The following is an 18,186-nucleotide window of genomic DNA, read 5'->3' on the forward strand; positions in this document are numbered from 1 at the left end:
TACCTTCAACTACCACTTAATATGTATCAAACTTTATTAAAATCGAAAAGAAATACTCGAATCTAGGTATATTGAAAACTTAATAGTAAACTCCCCAACAACATTGTAAACACACAAAACGTGGCATGTGTTGCACCCACTACAGAATCCACTAGAAAAGTCATCGATGTGAGATGATGTTGAAAAACAGAGGGGGAGTAACGAATTTAATTCACTCAGTCGGTTATAAACACTAAATAAACTACAGAAGGGAGTACGCGTCTTGTTTTTAATAGATTTTCGCCCGAAAAATGCACATAACCTCAAAAATTATCATAACTCAAAATATAAGACGTCTGATGTGGTCGTATTGAGTGGTGAAACTGTACTGGGGTTCGAATCCCGCTAATGTGTAAATTTTGTTTTCTAAATAAATACATTCTTAAAACACTTCACGAACTATATATCCGTTATGAATTAATTTACGATTAGGCTTTTTATAAGTCGACACGGGTAGGTACCACCATACTGCCTATTTCTGCAGCAAGACCGATGATCGGGTTTGTAAGGTCGAATATGAAGATTGATACGGAAAATCAAGTAATGTGTAATCCATCTTCCTTGTCTAAACTGAATTAAAAAAAATAACTAAAATCGATAATCGAATGTTGCACATTTTTTAAAAAAAGAATCTCATAGGTACCATTTGAAAAAAGTTTTACTCAAACATTTCAAACTATGTCAATGTTCTATGTCAATTTGAAGTACCTATTACAATAAAACGGCAATTTTATAATTTAACTCCTACGAGTATTATTAAATAGTTTGCATATACAACGAATTGTTGATTTTGTAAAGAGCAGTAGACCGATGTAGAATCAAGATGCTCTACGAAATATCTTCGCTACGCATAAGCTACGATCCGATGCTACGATGGATGTCGGTTTAAAATTGACACCAAGCAAACATTGGTACGGACTGGATGAGAAAGGCAAGGGACCGAAGAGAACTACATTCGAAGAGACATACATTCAGCATTGGGTAGACACGGCTTGAAGAAGAGTAAGAGAATACCAATAAGCTTTCGTAGGTGTACACCGGTTGGTTAAAGACAGTCTTGACGATTTATATCACTTCATATTCTTTAAGACGTCCGAAATGTATCGACTTAGGTTTAAGATAAATACCTAATCATAATTAAAGAAATGTAATCAAGTTTTAGTTTATGATTAGTGTAAATATTAAATATTATGTTGCTTAGTGACAAAGTATTAATCTGAATTTCATATTTCGTGAAATTATATTGCTCATTGTATTTTTAATTTTCTAATTTCATGATATTGCCAACTATTGCACTGTCGATTGCACCTATAATTGAGGTGACACCTGCCCACTGAAGTAGAAAACCTATGGAAATGAAACGTCAACAAAAAATTCGTGCCACTGTGACGTCATCTGACCACAAAACATGGCGGTTTTAGTGCTGTACAAAAGATTTCAATGTTATCAGGTTTTATCGATAAACGTTCTTGGCTCATTTTATTTTAAATATTGTTGAGTATTATTTATTTGTAGAATTTATACTTTAATGGGAAGTAAATAGGTATATTGTTATGTGCAAATATGATATGATTTAGATGTGTGAAATCTAAGACAAGTTCGTCCTTCGAATTTGCCAAGTAAACGTTAAGATGATTTTTAAAAGTTGCTCCTCTGATTTTATAAAGTTGTCGTTTGTCGCAAAACATAAAGATATGGCGTAGTACAGTGCCATCTGCCCATTTCTAGCATGCTAAATGTTATCGTATTTTGAGTACGTGTTTTTCTTAGACTATTACAATCTATTTTAATTGTTTTGCTGACTCTAAAGTCCGTAACACACTACCGCAGCGCACCTCAAGGAAGATACGCCGCACCATTTGAATCACTTTCACCTGAGAGTGATTCAAATTTTAAAGTTATCATACAGAACATTTATTCATTAATTACAAACGTCATTCCTTGTGACTTCCTCTCTAAAATCACTTAATTATTGAATATTTAACGAATTTACAATAGTGTTTTACTCACTGCGGAATAAAACTATTTTATTTAAATAGTTCCGAAGAGATTTTGTCGGTAGCCTTTTTCCTGAAATATCTAAACAGAATGTCTAAATATGTTTTGATGACATATTTTAAAGAGGTATTTATGATTAGTGTCATGATCAATAGATTCCGACCGATAAATGGTGTCCGATTTTTCGGATGAGGGCTCCATAATGAATTTAAATATATATATAGATAATAGTTTTGGGGCATCGACTGTCTTGAGATCCTATAAAATACGTTTTAATTATTATTTTTGTACGTTTTAAGCATGATAAAATATGAAATTTTATATAATATGCAATCATATTAAATCGATATCAAAGTCAATAAATAATGTACAACCCAAAACAGACGGCCGAACTGACGTGACAATGACATTTGGTGCGCACAACATGGCGGATTTTCGGCCTCATTAGACGGAGACGGAGATATTTACGTATATTCATGTTTCATTTTATGTACGCACTGAAATACTGTTATATTGTTTTCCTGCGAGTTAAAGTGGTGAGTAAGAACGAGATAGATATATGTTTATGTGTGTGCCTTCAAAATGGGTGCTATTTATATAAGCAATTGTACGTATAGAACAATATGTCGTGTCCCTACTATATAGGTCTATGCACCTGCCATGTACTTACTGTCAATTTGTCAATGTTTTGTATTGATGATCACTTTGTCGGTACAACTAAATAAATAAATAGTAGTAATTCTTAATTTAATTGTTTGAAGATTTTGAAATATACTTGATCAGTCTTATATCAAACTGTTATTTTTATTAATTGCTAATTAGTTAACGAGGAATTTCAATATCAATGCCACTATCCACTTCTACATATGAGATCGAGTATTTGTCGGAGTACTAAAGTTGTGAAAGGGGAATGCCCACTCTCCATATTGTGCTAGGCCCAAGGTGGACATCAAATATTACTATAAAAATGGACTGATTCAAATTCTTAAATGTATTAGATATCTAAAAAATATATTGAAATTGACGCCACTATTATAAAAAATATAATAAAAATAAAAAACTCGTTTTGAGGTTAATTTTCTATATAAATACCTCAAGAACTTTTCATTTTTTAATGTTTAAGATGTTCCTAATGTATTTTTATCCAATTGTAGTTATTAGGGTATAAAAAACACACATACTTCTTTAAATATCTATATTTTCTTCATCTTCATACACAATTATTAAATCATCTAAAAATAGCACAGGAGAGCATATAGACGGTTTTAAATCTCGGTCAGGTTAAAACCACAATTCACACAATGTTTTTCAGTCGTAGTATGTAACGTTATTGATAAAAGCAAAATAAATCGAAGAAAAATCGAAACACATCCATTTTGAACGCAAGCACAAGCAGCAAGCGAAGTGTCAGTCAGTCAAATCAAAATCAGTGTTGTCAGTATAAAGAAAAATAATTACATGAAATTCATATATCGATCATTTTTTTAAATAACCGATATTTGATTTATTTCTTAATCTTTTTTTTACGAGTACACATTATATTTTATTTTTTATGTTTTTGTTTTAGTTGTACATATTTAAATTACAATACAAGTTAAGTTCTTTTTTATTGCTTAGATGGGTGGACGATCTCACAGCCACCCTGGTGTTAAGTGGTTACTGGAGCCCACAAACATCTACAACGTAAATGCGCCACCCACCTTGAGATATAAGTTCTAAGGTCTCAAGTATAGTAACAATTTAAAGTCCAATTGGTATGTCTTTGATGTTATTTTATGTGCTTAAAATCGATTAAAATCGATTGATTAATGATAATATTTAAAATGATTTATTTATATGTTTTTTTTATATATTTAAAATGTTTACTTAATACATAAAAGGTTTTGATGCTGGCAATATTTTTCCCGCAAAAATAAAATTCTTGTTTTTTTCAATAGAGTTACTTTTTTTAAACTACTTATTGTAAACTGTAGTGGCGCTTATTTGGAAGAAAGTAAATGCATATTTATTTCTGACAAAATTAATGCACTAAGTATTTTTTCTCTAATCTATTGTCCGCTTTGGGCCTGAAATGGGCCGTCCCCTTTACTAATAAATTAAAAATAAAAAGCCTTATATTTCGTGCAAGTGACTTATGAAAACCAAATTAAATCTATGTGGATATTTAACAACTAACAATTGTTTGTTGAATAACATTAGGTGCTATTTTCACTTGCAATAACCCCTCCTCGGGTAAAGGCCTCGTCCAAGAATGGCCAATCTTCTCTAGATTGGGCTATTTTAACTTAATTTGCGGTTGCTACTTTCTTTATATCTATCTTAAAGTAATTTACTAAAGTAAATTAACTAATTTACTGAAGTACTAAAGTTAGTAAAGTACCTACTAAATGCAGTAAATAAAACCAACAGCCGAACCGAAATTCTCGCACGGATCGCTACATGGTATAAAACTAACAGTACAACAGCTTATAGGTATTTTTTATTTATTTATTGCTTAGATTCTTGGACGAGCTCACAGCCCACCTAGTGTTAAGTGGTTACTGGAGCCCATAGACATCTACAACGTAGATGCGCCACCCACCTTGAGATATAAGTTCTAAGGTCTCAGTATAGTTAAAACGGCTGCCCCACCTTTCAAACCGAAACGCATTACTGCTTCACGGCAGAAATAGGCAGGGTGGTGGTATCTACCCGTGCGGACTCACAAGAGGTCCTGCCAACAGTAATTACGCAAATTATAATTTTTTTGGGTTTGATTTTTTTTACACGATGTTATTCCTTCACCGTGGAAGTCAATCGTGAACATTTGCTGAGTACGTATTTCATTAGAAAAATTGGTACCCGCCTGGGATTCGAACACCGGTGCATCGCTCAACACGAATGCACCAGACGTCTTATCCTTTACGTCACGTCGACTGACAATGCATACTCATTATTTGAATTTTTAATTCGATTCTAAAACCTCAGCGAATATTGTGACGTCAGCGCATATAACGTAGAATTTATTAATCACAGTACATTCCCGTAATAGAAAATGTTTTTACCGAATAAAAATAATACGAAACTTCTTTAGCACGTTTAAAACCATGAGATTGAAAAACTGAAAAAAAAACGAAAAAACGCGCTGAAACTCGTTTGGCACGGACGCCGTAATCGCGGCGGCCCGCGGCGCAGATCCGCCTCAAAATTACATTTCATATTTCAATCTTATTTTATTATCAACTTTGTGTTCTAAAAAATATTTTTTAAATGGAAAGCGATCGAGGTCTCTACGTAACGTTAAGACATAAAAGCCTTATCACAATCTTCATCGTATGGACGTCCATTGCTGGAGAAGTTTCCGAAGTTTCCGAAGTTTCCGAACTTTCAGAAGTTTCCCCCAAAATTCACCCGGTCCTGTGTTGTCTTAATCTAGCGGATTCCCACGGCCTTCAACTGGTCGTCGGTACATTTCTTGCAAGGCCTACTGACGCTGTGTCTTCCGGTACGTGGTCGCCAATCAAGAAGTTTTTGGCCCTAACGGCCGTCTGCTATACCTATTAGCAACAAGTCATACCCGCTACAACTTTAACTTCGAAGCTTTTCAGACTGAGTCGGTCATCATAGAGCGAGACCTCATTAACCAATTATTGAAAAGAAGGCTCTCTATTTTTCCCTCATATCTGCGCGAAATAAAAAAAGAACATTAGAATTATCTGTAAATTTACGAACGTTCTACGCTTTATGCATTTACATAAAATATATTATATATAGATTTGCAGATTTTTGTCTGTCCGTTTGTTTGTTAGAGAATTACACAGGCAATGCTTGATCGACTTACATTTAAGCTTTTACTGGTAAATACATTAATTTCTCCAAAATGAGCCAAAAATACTTCAGGCTAACAACCGTTAGCGAATATGTTCGTTCCGGTTTGAAAAGTGAGACCGACTTTATATAAAAGTACCATGAGTAACAGAATTGAGACATCGAACTTAAATTACCTGGGATCTGATTGTTACTAGACCCCAGAGAATATAAGTTGGCAGGTTTACAGTAGCTGGGATTACAACTACAACAAAGGAAACAAAACGAAAAGACATAAATGACGCGATGTGGCATTTGTTCTAGAACATTCATAATCATACACTGGATTTTTTTAGATTTCGTAGCCATACAACCTTGAAAATGTAATTTCCGAAGCACCAGACATTTCAATATAGGCCAGAACACTTACTAAGCGGCACTGAAATTTTCGGGAATTAACGAAGTGACACAACATTACTAATTAAAAATTTATTTATTGCTTTTCGAAGTATTCTCCGCGAAATTTGACACATTTTTCCATACGATGGAACCAATCATTGAAGCAACCATTCCATTCGGAAGTTGGGGTCTCCAAAATGGCCGTTTTGTAGGCGTCCACAGCTTCTTCAGGTGATGAAAATCTCTGTCCACGCAATTTATTCTTTATTTTAGGGAAAGTATAGAAATCATTAGGGCTTAGGTCGGGGCTGTACCGCGGATGGTCTAATAATTCTATGTTTTCTTGCTCTAAAAACTCTTTTGTTCTGTGCGCGGTGTGAGAACTCGCATTGTCGTGATGGAGGAGGATGCGGCGGTTGCAGCTCTCTTTACGGAGTTCAGAAACGACCTGTGGCAAACAAATGCTAGCATACCATTCTGCATTAACCGTTCTTTGTCTCTCAAGAGGAATAGTCGTAACATGGCCGGTTTTGGAGACAAACGTGGCCATCATTTTTTTTGCAACACTCCGTGAACGAACATTTTTTGTTGGCTTTAACTCATTTTCGAACACCCAAACTCGTGACTGGTTTTTTGTTTCGGGTTCGTACGCGTATATCCAGGATTCGTCGCAAGATTATTTGTATTTGACTCATGCCAATGTCTAAAGTTGCCTGAATTTCGCGGTATGTCACTTGTCGATCTTCCTCAATTAGCTTACGCACAGCATCAACGTTTTCTTGGGTGACTGCAGTTTTTGGACGACCTTGACGGGGATCATCACTGAGCTTGACACGTCCACGTTGAAACTCAGCAAACCAGCGATAAATTGTGGTTTTGGATGGGGCTTCCTCACCAAATGCAGAAATCATCCGGTCAACACACTGTTTTTGTGTTAAACCACTTCGAAAGTCATAATAAATCATCACTCTTGAATTTTCTCGAGCCAATTCCATTTTCTCAACGACTAAACAAGTTTGACAAAACCTCGTGACAAGACCGAGAATCTTTTTTTAAATAAATAAATGGTATTCGATTTTTAAAACCAAGGAGATTTCAATTAAAAAGATTTTAATATGACAGGAACAGTGGAAATATTCCATTCCCGATACTTTTAGTGCAGCCCTCGTACCTTCCCTCGCATATCCTCTTTCACACATTCCTACCAAATCTTTTTTTACGAAGATTTAAGACGTATTCACGAATGGCTTCCACAATGTACTTCTGGCAGTATTTGGAGAGTATATTAAAACAGGTAAGTTGATGGCCCCCTGTATAACCGTAACCAATGACATACAATTATTACACAGTGTATAAAGCCATACCACCTCCTTCTTAATTTCCCTACCGCCTACATATTCCTTTTGAATACGATAATCTCAACTGAATCGTGTTGCCTATTCGAGCGGCCCTGCCTATTCTAACGCTCCTGTCGAGTCGAGCGACAATACCCGGGTAAGCGCTCGGAATTACCGGGATCGCAGGCAAATCGCAGTCATTGTTGACCGTCAAATGAACGTTTCGTCCATCTGGTTTCAATATTGAAAACTGAATTTCCATACGATTCGCTTTTTGATCCCGAAATTGATTTTAAATTCAAACAAGTCTAAGCTTTTTTTTTTCTATTCACTTTGTAGGAAGACAAGCACTTTAGGATATTCTTTTTCTTCTTTATTTTTTGGCTACGGCACGGTTTGTACATTAGCCAGCGTCAAGTAATAAGATTTTTATAATACCCCGTTTTAATTATTTACAGTTTTGAATAATAAAAAACGAAGGAAACCCAAATTAATCAAGTGAGATGAAATTAAGTGAAATGAGATGAGATTATATGGGATAAAATATAATCTCAGAGGATACCGAGAAGCTACGTCCAGCGACTTTGTTTCATTTTCCCACATTTGTGCACTTTCACAGATTAAACAGTAAATAAACCACCGTTCTTACACATTTAAACCTGAAGAAACACTAAATAGACAAAATAAAAGAATTCACACAACTTCACTCTTCGCGTTCCCGCCAAAAAATCGTTTATGACATTCAAATATTATAAAAAAAATGTGTGGCACTCGGGAACTGCCGCGGTAAAGCTATTGCATAGCATTTTTTATCAACTTATGCAATTATAATTAGACAATGATAATTTAATAATAAAACAATCATAAAACAAGACCACGCTATATTAAACATTAATAAAATCAGAACCTTAACTGTCCCCTTCACGCTCATAAGCATGCAGTGTGTCGTCACGCCACGCGCTTATTCACAAACACTACACAAGCGCAACGTGTGAATGTGTTGAACGCGAGCTACATGGTAGGCGGAGTAAGGGGTGTAAGGTTTTTTTCGTTACGGAATTTCATGATTCGGTCGCCGCGCTCAAGGCCCGCGATAAAAGCTATGCAATAGCTTAAAAATAGTCGATTTCTGGTGGTAGAACGTATTGTCAGCGTCATTTATTTATTTATTTTTTGCTGTCATGAAATTGTGTGCTTCGTGATACGAAAAACAACAGATCTATTCCTAATCATTTAATTTTTGACGAAAATAACAGACTACCTATATAATCACGTAATTAGCACAGAGTACACCAAACGCTATCATTTACTTTTCATTGCGTCGTACGCCTTACGGTCGGCCTCGTGGTAATTAGGTACCAGAACTAATATACATTAGGACATGAACACCATGAGACATTAGGTCGAAGCCTCATGTGTATCGGGAACGCTATCATTGTACGTACACATGGATGACGAAGATACGTGTTTCAATCAATCAATGTACATACATGAGTTTAGTTTTTATTACGCGATGCCCTGAACATAACGTATTTTCATTAGCAAAATTGTTACCTGCCTACGCGATTTTCCTCTTTTTTTTATTGCTTAAATGGGTGGACGAGACGGCCCACTTGGTGTTAAGTAGTTACCGGAGCCCATAGACATCCACAACGTAAATGCTGAAACTCACCTTGAGATATGAGTTCGATTTTACAATATGGGCATAGTCACCTCACTCGATACGTATGCGCCGGGCGTGTTAACTTTCAAGCCGTAGATTCTTTTATTACCATAAGTAGGCGGTAGGCATTCAATACATTTTAGTTTCCCAACTGGACACAAAAATTCAATTACTATTTCTGGCGAGGCTAAAATAAGCACGGAACCCTTTAATTCTGGATTCCGAGTAGACATCGCTCGCTTCGGGCGTCACAAACAAATAACCCGACAGTCACTATACGAATCACTGTGATTGAAAGCGGCGATGCATTACGTGTCGTCATAGAAATCGATCGGTATTCTCATCAAATTCGGCTAATTCTTACGCCTTTTTTACATTAGATTGATGCCCGAACTCACGGCCCCTCTGGTATTAAGTTGTTATCGACTCTAAAGGTATCGTAACTTAAAATCCGACGCTCATTTTGAGCCAAACGTTTCCTTCAAACCGAATGACTTGGCTTTGCAGAAATAGGCAGTATAGTACCTACATGCTCGTGTTACATAAAGCCTAGTAAACACGCAAAATTATAAATTTGCGGGAATCGATCATAATGGAGATCGGTCGTGAAATGTCTTAGTTAGGTACATGTTCTTAGAAAAAAAAAGTACCTATCAGCAGTATATTTCAACCCTGCATATTCGCATGGCTTAATACGAGCGTATTGATGATTTTTATTTTATATCATTGTATAAGTATTCTGGTTTATGTCGAAATATGTGGTGTTTCTGACGATAAACATTCAAGATTTCATGGCTACGTAATCTGAAAAATAAAATGTATGGTATATTTAAAAAAAAATGGCAGTATGTATCATTTATGTCTTTTCGTTTTGTTTCCTATGGTGTCGACGTATTCTAATTCCATCTAGTGTATGTTACAATACTGCGTTGAAATTAACCCAACACACACTCAGGATTTTTAGGCCATATCAAACCACGAGCGTCGACTATAGATGATATACCTATGATGTTCATACCTCGAGGCACATCCATTGCTAGCAGTAATAAGTCCGCTCCGATGAGATTCGGATCACGCACTGCCGTCGGACGACACAAAGGCGTCAAATTTGCACGTCGCCGTCCGTTTACGCGGCATCTCGCATTCATCCCATTCACACTCGATGTATACGAAAAATTGCCATTATGAGACCCCCGCCCCCGCCCCTGTCCAACCCCTGTTGATAGTCATTGTGCGCAACAATAGGATTGTTCCAGTGTTCTGATATTTGCTACTGGTCATTTTTGTTTCATATCACAATTCTAACTGATTAGTTCTTACAAGTGACAAAGCACATTTTGAGCTGACACCAAAAAGGTTCCACGATCATTCCTATTTTTTTATTTATTGCTTAGATGGGTGGACGAGCTCACAGCCCACCTGGTGTTAAGTGGTTACTGGAGCCCATAGACATCTACAACGTAAATGCGCCACCCACCTTGAGATACAAGTTCTAAGGTCTCGAGTATAGTTACAACGGCTGCCCCACCCTTCAAACCGAAACGCATTACTGCTTCTCGGCAGAAATAGGCAGGGTGGTGTTACCCAACCGCGCGGACTCACAAGAGGTCCTACCACCAGTAATTACGCAAATTATAATTTTGCGGGTTTCATTTTTATTACACGATGCTATTCCTTCACCGTGGAAGCCAATCGTGAACATTTGTTGAGTACGTATTTCATTACAAAAATTGGTACCCGCCTGCGGGATTCGAACACCGGTGCATCGCTTCAACACGAATGCACCGGACGTCTTATCCGTTAGGGCACGACGACTTTAAAACTTAATTTAATCTTAATAACTTAATTTTACTTAATTCTTTCGCGAACCATCAAAAAGTTACAGTTTGAAGAAATATGTTAGTGTAGAAAATCGATTCCACGTCACATAGGGGTGCAATATTGTCACTCTACTAACTACTTAAATCCTACTACCTAAGACTACTTAAGTTTGTTTATGCATTCACGACAAACACGAAGATAATTTCCAATTTAAAATAATTCATAATATTTACTACATTTTAATGCGACAGTTTTCTACTTTTACAATAATGATTTATCTCTAAATACACTAAAGACAAAATTGGCGTTATAAGCTAATAAAAAGACAAAGATTAAATACGTAAGACTGATACCATTTATTTGCCGAGAGGTTCTCAATAATCTTCAGAAAGGAAACGGTTGACTATCCGATATGAAGCACACAAAGAAACTTATTTCCGTTCCCTTAGTACACAACACCAAGCCGCAGCATGCAAAGAAATCTCAACCTTACAGCAAACAGATAAGAGCTAAACGCTGTTCAAATCGAGGTGCCGTGTATTGTGGAAAATAAAAACTGAGTAAATATCGCGATAAGGTTTTGTTAGGGCGAGAGGTCACTATCAATGGCGGGAATGAATATTTACAATAAGAATAAAATATCAGAACAAATGTTTTTTATTACCCAAATATGCCGTGTCTCTGAGAAGAACACCGGTTACAAAATTTTGTTCCCTTTAAGCCCCGTACAGAAAGCATGGTCCTTTGTCAAGGTAATGGTTTTGTTGATGATCTCAATGACCAAAATCTGACAATATTCACTTAAAAGTCAAAATGTAGATAGTTTTTATAGTACAATTTCTCATTTGTTTTGTTATTTTAATTTTGAAAAAAAAAGTTTTCCTTGCACTTACACACAGACACATTACAATATGATGAATGCCTTAGGAACGCACAGAAGACCAATTTAAAAGAAGCATCTATTTGACGTTCAAATATTTTACATACACACATAGGTATGCAAAACATATTCGATGAAAGATCTAAATATTAGTTTAGTGTTACAGATTCATATTAACCATTTGGCTTAAAAAATTCTTTCAAAGAGGTAATTTCACACACTTTTTAATTAAATAATCACAATTACCACATATTTGTACATAGTGTTTTAAAGAAACTGATCCACAGCAATCCGGTGGGCAATACATATTATTATATATCTAGATGTCAGACCATAGTCTACGATGAAGCTTAATTAGAGGCTATAGCCCTCAATTTATGGTCGCCTAGAACAGTAGAGCCCTACAGCTAATAAAATCACTTTTTAACCAGCTTCAAAAAAGGAGAAGGTTCTCAATTCGACTGTATGTTTTTTTTATGTTTGTTACCTCATAACTTTTGACTGGGTGAATCGATTTTGATAAATTTTTTTTATTAGAAAGCTCATGCTTTCCGTGTAGTCCCATTTCAATATAGTCCAGTTCTGATAATAGTATCCATGAGAAAACCATATAAGTCTTAAATTTGCATTAAGTACGTGCACAACAAATAGATCAATAACTCAATAACTCAATATCACGCCAACCGATTTCGATGATTATTGTTTGTATTGTATATTAATTTGTTTTGGAATATCATTTTTTTTTATTTGAAATCGGTTTTTGTTAAAGCATGCCTATTTACAATTATTATAAATCAACCCTTCTACATCACTATTCTACGCGAAACGGAAGAGTACCAGCACAAACCGACGTGGCGCGATAACACAGACAATGGCACCTAGTGTCGCTTAACAATACTTCGTTTGTGACGATTCTTCGCATAATAGCAGGGTGCGAAACGCTTTTGCTACAACTTTATTACTGTATTGCGGCGCGGCTAATTGAGTTACTGCCTACGACGTTCTGATCCTTCTTTTCTTTGTTTATTCTCTTTGATTGTCTGATTGTGGTTACCTCGCTGTTTGTCTGTTATTGTGCGAAGTGCGTAGTTGTTTATATGACGAAGAAAAAGAAAGTTAAACACGAGTCAAAGTTCTGAGCTCGGTAGCGTGGTATAGAACAGTATTATTTTTCAGTGGATACGTCATTTTCCACTGAATGTGCCGAGGGGTTTTAGAGAGGTAGAACGTAAATTCAATCCGTCTAACCTAGGGTATACCTAAATGAAGATTTTTTCCGACTTAGCCAAGGAAAATTAATGCACTAGTCCTTCATACCTACCTTATTCTTAATAATTGACTAGTAAAGAAAACCAGTGAACTAAGAAGCTTTTTGTATATATTTTTTTTTTGTTAAAACTAATTTAAAAAACATTATTTAATTCCGTATTCACTGCAGAAATAACCAAATAGAACATGCTTAGTGAATATTTCGTGTTAAAATAAGTTTACTAATTCAAGAAGAGTTAAATGATCAAGAGTTCATTATAAACAAATCCCATCATCAGGCCTGAAGGATATGCTGGTATCGACATATACGACAACTCCGGAGCTCAATTCCCCTATGCAGCTGCTAACGCTTTAAGGCAAGACGTACTTGATGCAACGGGTTCTCGAATCTAAATAAAAGTGATAACGGAATCGTGTGATAAAAATAATAACCGGAAAAAAGATTAATGACACTATTTGCCCATACTTGTTGTGACGTACGGTAGGCAGCGGCCTGGCTCTGCCCCTGGCATTGCTGAACCACTCACCATCAGGTAGGCCATATGCTCGTCTGCCTAAAAAGGCAATTAAAAAAAAAGAAGCAGTCCCGCGATTCGATATAAAGGGCGCGAAAATGTTATTAAAAAATCTTTGAAACTACGACTTTACGTCTGAGTGACGCTGATCATATTTTATTACACTTAAAATCAAATCAAATGTGAATTCAAATTACACATATAGCGCAAAAAGTACTTTTTACTGGTAGGACCTCTTGTGAGTCCGCACGGATAGGTACCACCGCTCTGCCTATTTCTGCCGTGAAGCTGTAATGTGTTTCGGTTTGAAAGGTGGGGTAGCCGTTGTAACTATACTGAGACCTTAGAACTTATATCTCAAGGTGTGTGGCGCATTTAGGTTGTAGATGTCTATGGGCTCCAGTAACCACTTAACACCAGGTGGGCTGTGAGCTCGTCCACACATCCAAGCAATAAAAAATAAATAAAAAAATAAATAAAACAGATCTCTAGAAAATTAACAGGCCAGGCCAATGTATTCCACGTAAATATTTCACCACATCCACTGGTCTATTACTGAAACACTTAAAAAGGATTAGAGAAAAAAAATACAATTTTTATTTTAAATCATTCGTTTAATCTACAAATTCGATATTCACTTGGTTTGCAACTCAACGTTCACGACAGACGGAGCGCGATCGCAACGACAAAAACCCAACAAAGAACTCATGAGCATACATTCAGTATAATCGGATGAAAGTATAAAAGTCTAACCGACTTGTTCCCATTGAAAAGAACGTGGAATAAACAATACTAGATGCGATCGTGTGTATATTTTTCATCTATATTTCGATTTCTTGAGACAATTCGTGTGATGAATTAATACATACTAGTGGTCCCACGGTTATCAAAATTCGACTATAATTAATTGAAATTATAAGCTTGTACACTATTATAAGTATATTGTCAATACTTCTATAATCACAGATTTCGCCAAGATTACACTTTAGACAAATATTAATAAAGACAAACAATATAGACTGTGGTCACAATAGATTAGATATTAAGCAATAAGAAAAGTTTGACAGTATACAAATAGAATGCATGCATGTGCACTATCAAATACATGTGTAATGGTTTTTTTTATATTGAGTTAATGTTTTTTTATGCATAATTTAAAAAAATATTAACATTCTGCACTCCTTCTCTATATTCTCTTATAAGTGTGAGATATTTTATACTCCTCCGTCCACGCAAATTTCGTAAAAGGCTGTACAAAGTTACTGCTTCACGTATTAATATTTAGATGTATGAATTAATTAGTATTTACTGTTTACGTAAAAAATCGAACCAAATAGCCGATAAACGAAAACGGAGTTCAAAATTGTTCAGTATTGTCATTAAGAAGGTCATTTTAATTTCATGCTAAACAGAAAATCTTTTGTACAACGACGTCAATGTTCTAGAGCGTGGCTTATGACAAAAATTGCTTTACGGGAAAGAGACAGATATATTTATAGGCCACTGTATGTATCCACTCTAGACCACGTAAGCTGAATTCAGACTTCTTTTTTTGCTTTCTTTAATAGCTTAGACTGGTGGACGATCTCACAGCCCACCTGGTGTTAACTGACTACCGGAGCCCATAGACATCAACTACATTAATGCCACCTGTCTTGAGACATGAGTCTAAATCTCACTTTTTACAGTACAATAGCTGCCCCACCCCTCAAACCGAAACGAATTACTGCTTCACGGCACAAATAGGCAGAGTGACGGTACATAGTCATGCAGGCTTACAAGATGCCCTACCACCAGTACATCTCAAAAATATAAATGTACAAAAACCGAAACGCATTATTGTTTTATTTCTTCCTATTTACCATATTAAATTACGTTCTTTTGTTTTGAAATAAATATTTAATGTCGCTAGTATTCTTGCCACATTCAGTATTTCTAAACATCAGCGTTGAACACAAAACAACATCGGTCCCACAAAGTGACCAGCTCACGGCGAGTGCTCATGAATAGGATGTGCACTTCAATCCAAATATAAAAAGTATTGAGCTGAGTCTGGGGTAGCTTAGAAGTGTTTGCGATTATATTATGCTTATAAATATCTGTTCTGCGCATTAATTATGTATATTATTAACTTCTGAAATAAGTTATTCGATCTAGATATTTTAACAAGAACATAACACACAATCCTTAAGCTATCTAAGTGACATCCTTAATCCAACGCCCTCTGAGATCAATCAACCTAAAATGAATTTGAGCGAACGCCTCAAAACAAACACGGGTCGACCTCATAAACAAACAAAATACAATACAAGCGCTCTGTTACCCTCTCGAATAATGCTCAACATAAATAATGGCGGTAAATAAGTGTAAAAATATCGAAAACTGTCATGGCGGGCAGAAAGGCGCGCGGAACTTTATATCCTCTGGTTTCCGGAAGACCGCACTTCAAAATGGCAGAACGGATATTCGCGTATCGGGATACGAAACTTGATCGGCTTTGGAATAAAAAGAACAAACGAAAAAGTATTTTTGAAATGGCTGTTGCTTGAAATTCTATGATGTTGTTTTAAGAACAAACTCAGACGCGTTTGATTGTACGGCATTAAGATTCTTAAGGGGTCGAGCAAATACTTGATTATCTTGGTCAGTATATAAACTCATATATCCACTACTACATGACTCTTACACAAGGGTCCATAAGCAAAAGAAAAAAATATTCTAGATACAAATTAAAGCCATCAAGCGACAGTGTAAAAACCGTATTGTAATTTTGCGATTAGATCCTATTGCAAATATAACTAACAGCCCTTTAGATTAATTTGCAGCACTACATACCTACTCACTAGTACTTAGGTGATCCACCTTGAGATAAAACGCTATCAAAATTCGAACGAAGGAAGAAAGGGTTAGCATATTTATAATTTAGTTACCCTTTTTCTACCCACAATCTTTTGTGGTCGGAATTCCTATGAAAAATGACGACAGTCAATGTGCTATTTGAAGTCGTATTTTTGGCGTATCTACCAATTACAACCGCTTAACGAAAAGCTGTGCTTTGTTTTAATCGAATGATTTTATGACGAAAAACTTAGACCTCTCAAAAACCGACACTCTCGGATTAATTTTCATTATAGTTATGATGGAGAGAATCTACCGTCATTTTCTCTTGCAAAGGATTGCATTTTTTTATTCTTATTGATTTTCCTCATTCGCGGTCCGTTCTCTAACCGAATTTCATTTGCGGAAGTCCTACGTGAGAGGGTTTATATGTTGCAACTTTCACGCACGGTACGAAAATTTAATTAAAAATTCTAAGCTCTGAACTTCTGGATGTCTGAGGCATTTTTTTATAAAAACAAGGATGTGATAGTCATATTTTAATAAATTGTACGACATGATAATACGAATTCATAATTACTAGTAAATAATAAGTATTAAGGTAGTAAGGTAAGCACTAAGGTCACAAATCTAAACTGTAATTCAACTAAAAGCTTTTTCCCATTAGTTGAAAAACCATCCATGACCGACTGTGACCGCTAACCATGAGAAAATCCGTGAACTCGTCCGACCACAAAGGCAATTTTTTTTATTCAAAAGTACTTCCACACATCGTCAAAAGCCTTCATAAAATATTAAAAAAAAACAAAACACTATTATCTATTCTTCGTTCTAAACGTCCGGAACCGCAGGGGAGCGCGCCAGATTTGAAATTGGAAGCAAATAGGCGTTAAATGGCGGCGCGCGCTGTTATAACGTCATTTGGCGTTCATCAGCAGGCGAAACAGCATCTCCGTTTGGTGCACGTTTTATTAGCGTAAGGAATAGCGGGGCACAGTGAGACGGAAATTGAGATTTGCATCGGCGACACGGAGGGCGGTGATTGCATTTTCTTTGCGAATGCAACGTCATTTAATTTTGCATGAGGGTCGTGGGAGCTTGGTCGTGTTAAATTGCGCTCTATTTCGCAATTAATTTCGCTTATGGACGTTCTAGTCTGGTTTATCAACCAGTCTTAACCGGATCAAAATGGTGTGCTGAATTAGAACTATTGCAAGGAAATATGTTAATTGAATAGAAATAAAAAGATATCTAGTAAATTTAAAATTACATAATAGAACTCTTACATTATAAGCTTCTGCATTAATGGGAAAATAATTTACCATACATATCCCATTATTTCGTCCAAACATTGAATACAATATCCTACTTCTCTCAGAACCGTGACGCACAATTTTAGGTTGAACTTTTTTTAGTTGTAAGTCCATTGTTGTTTGAACTCGAAGTCTTAATTCTTTGCAATAATGCGGAATAGAAATACATTGTTATTGCGTCGAGTGCGTAACAATTTAAACAGTTTTCTAAATTTTATATCGAGCAAAATCGAGGGACTGCTAATTAATAATAGCCTTTGCAGCAGGCAATTTGGAAATACTCAATAGTCAGATAGTAATGTGTTAGGTCTTTAAGTTACTAATATAG

The sequence above is a fragment of the Bombyx mandarina genome, chromosome 04, assembly GCF_030267445.1.
Source record: "Bombyx mandarina strain Sakado chromosome 04, ASM3026744v2".
Classification (NCBI taxonomy): Eukaryota; Metazoa; Arthropoda; class Insecta; order Lepidoptera; family Bombycidae; genus Bombyx; species Bombyx mandarina.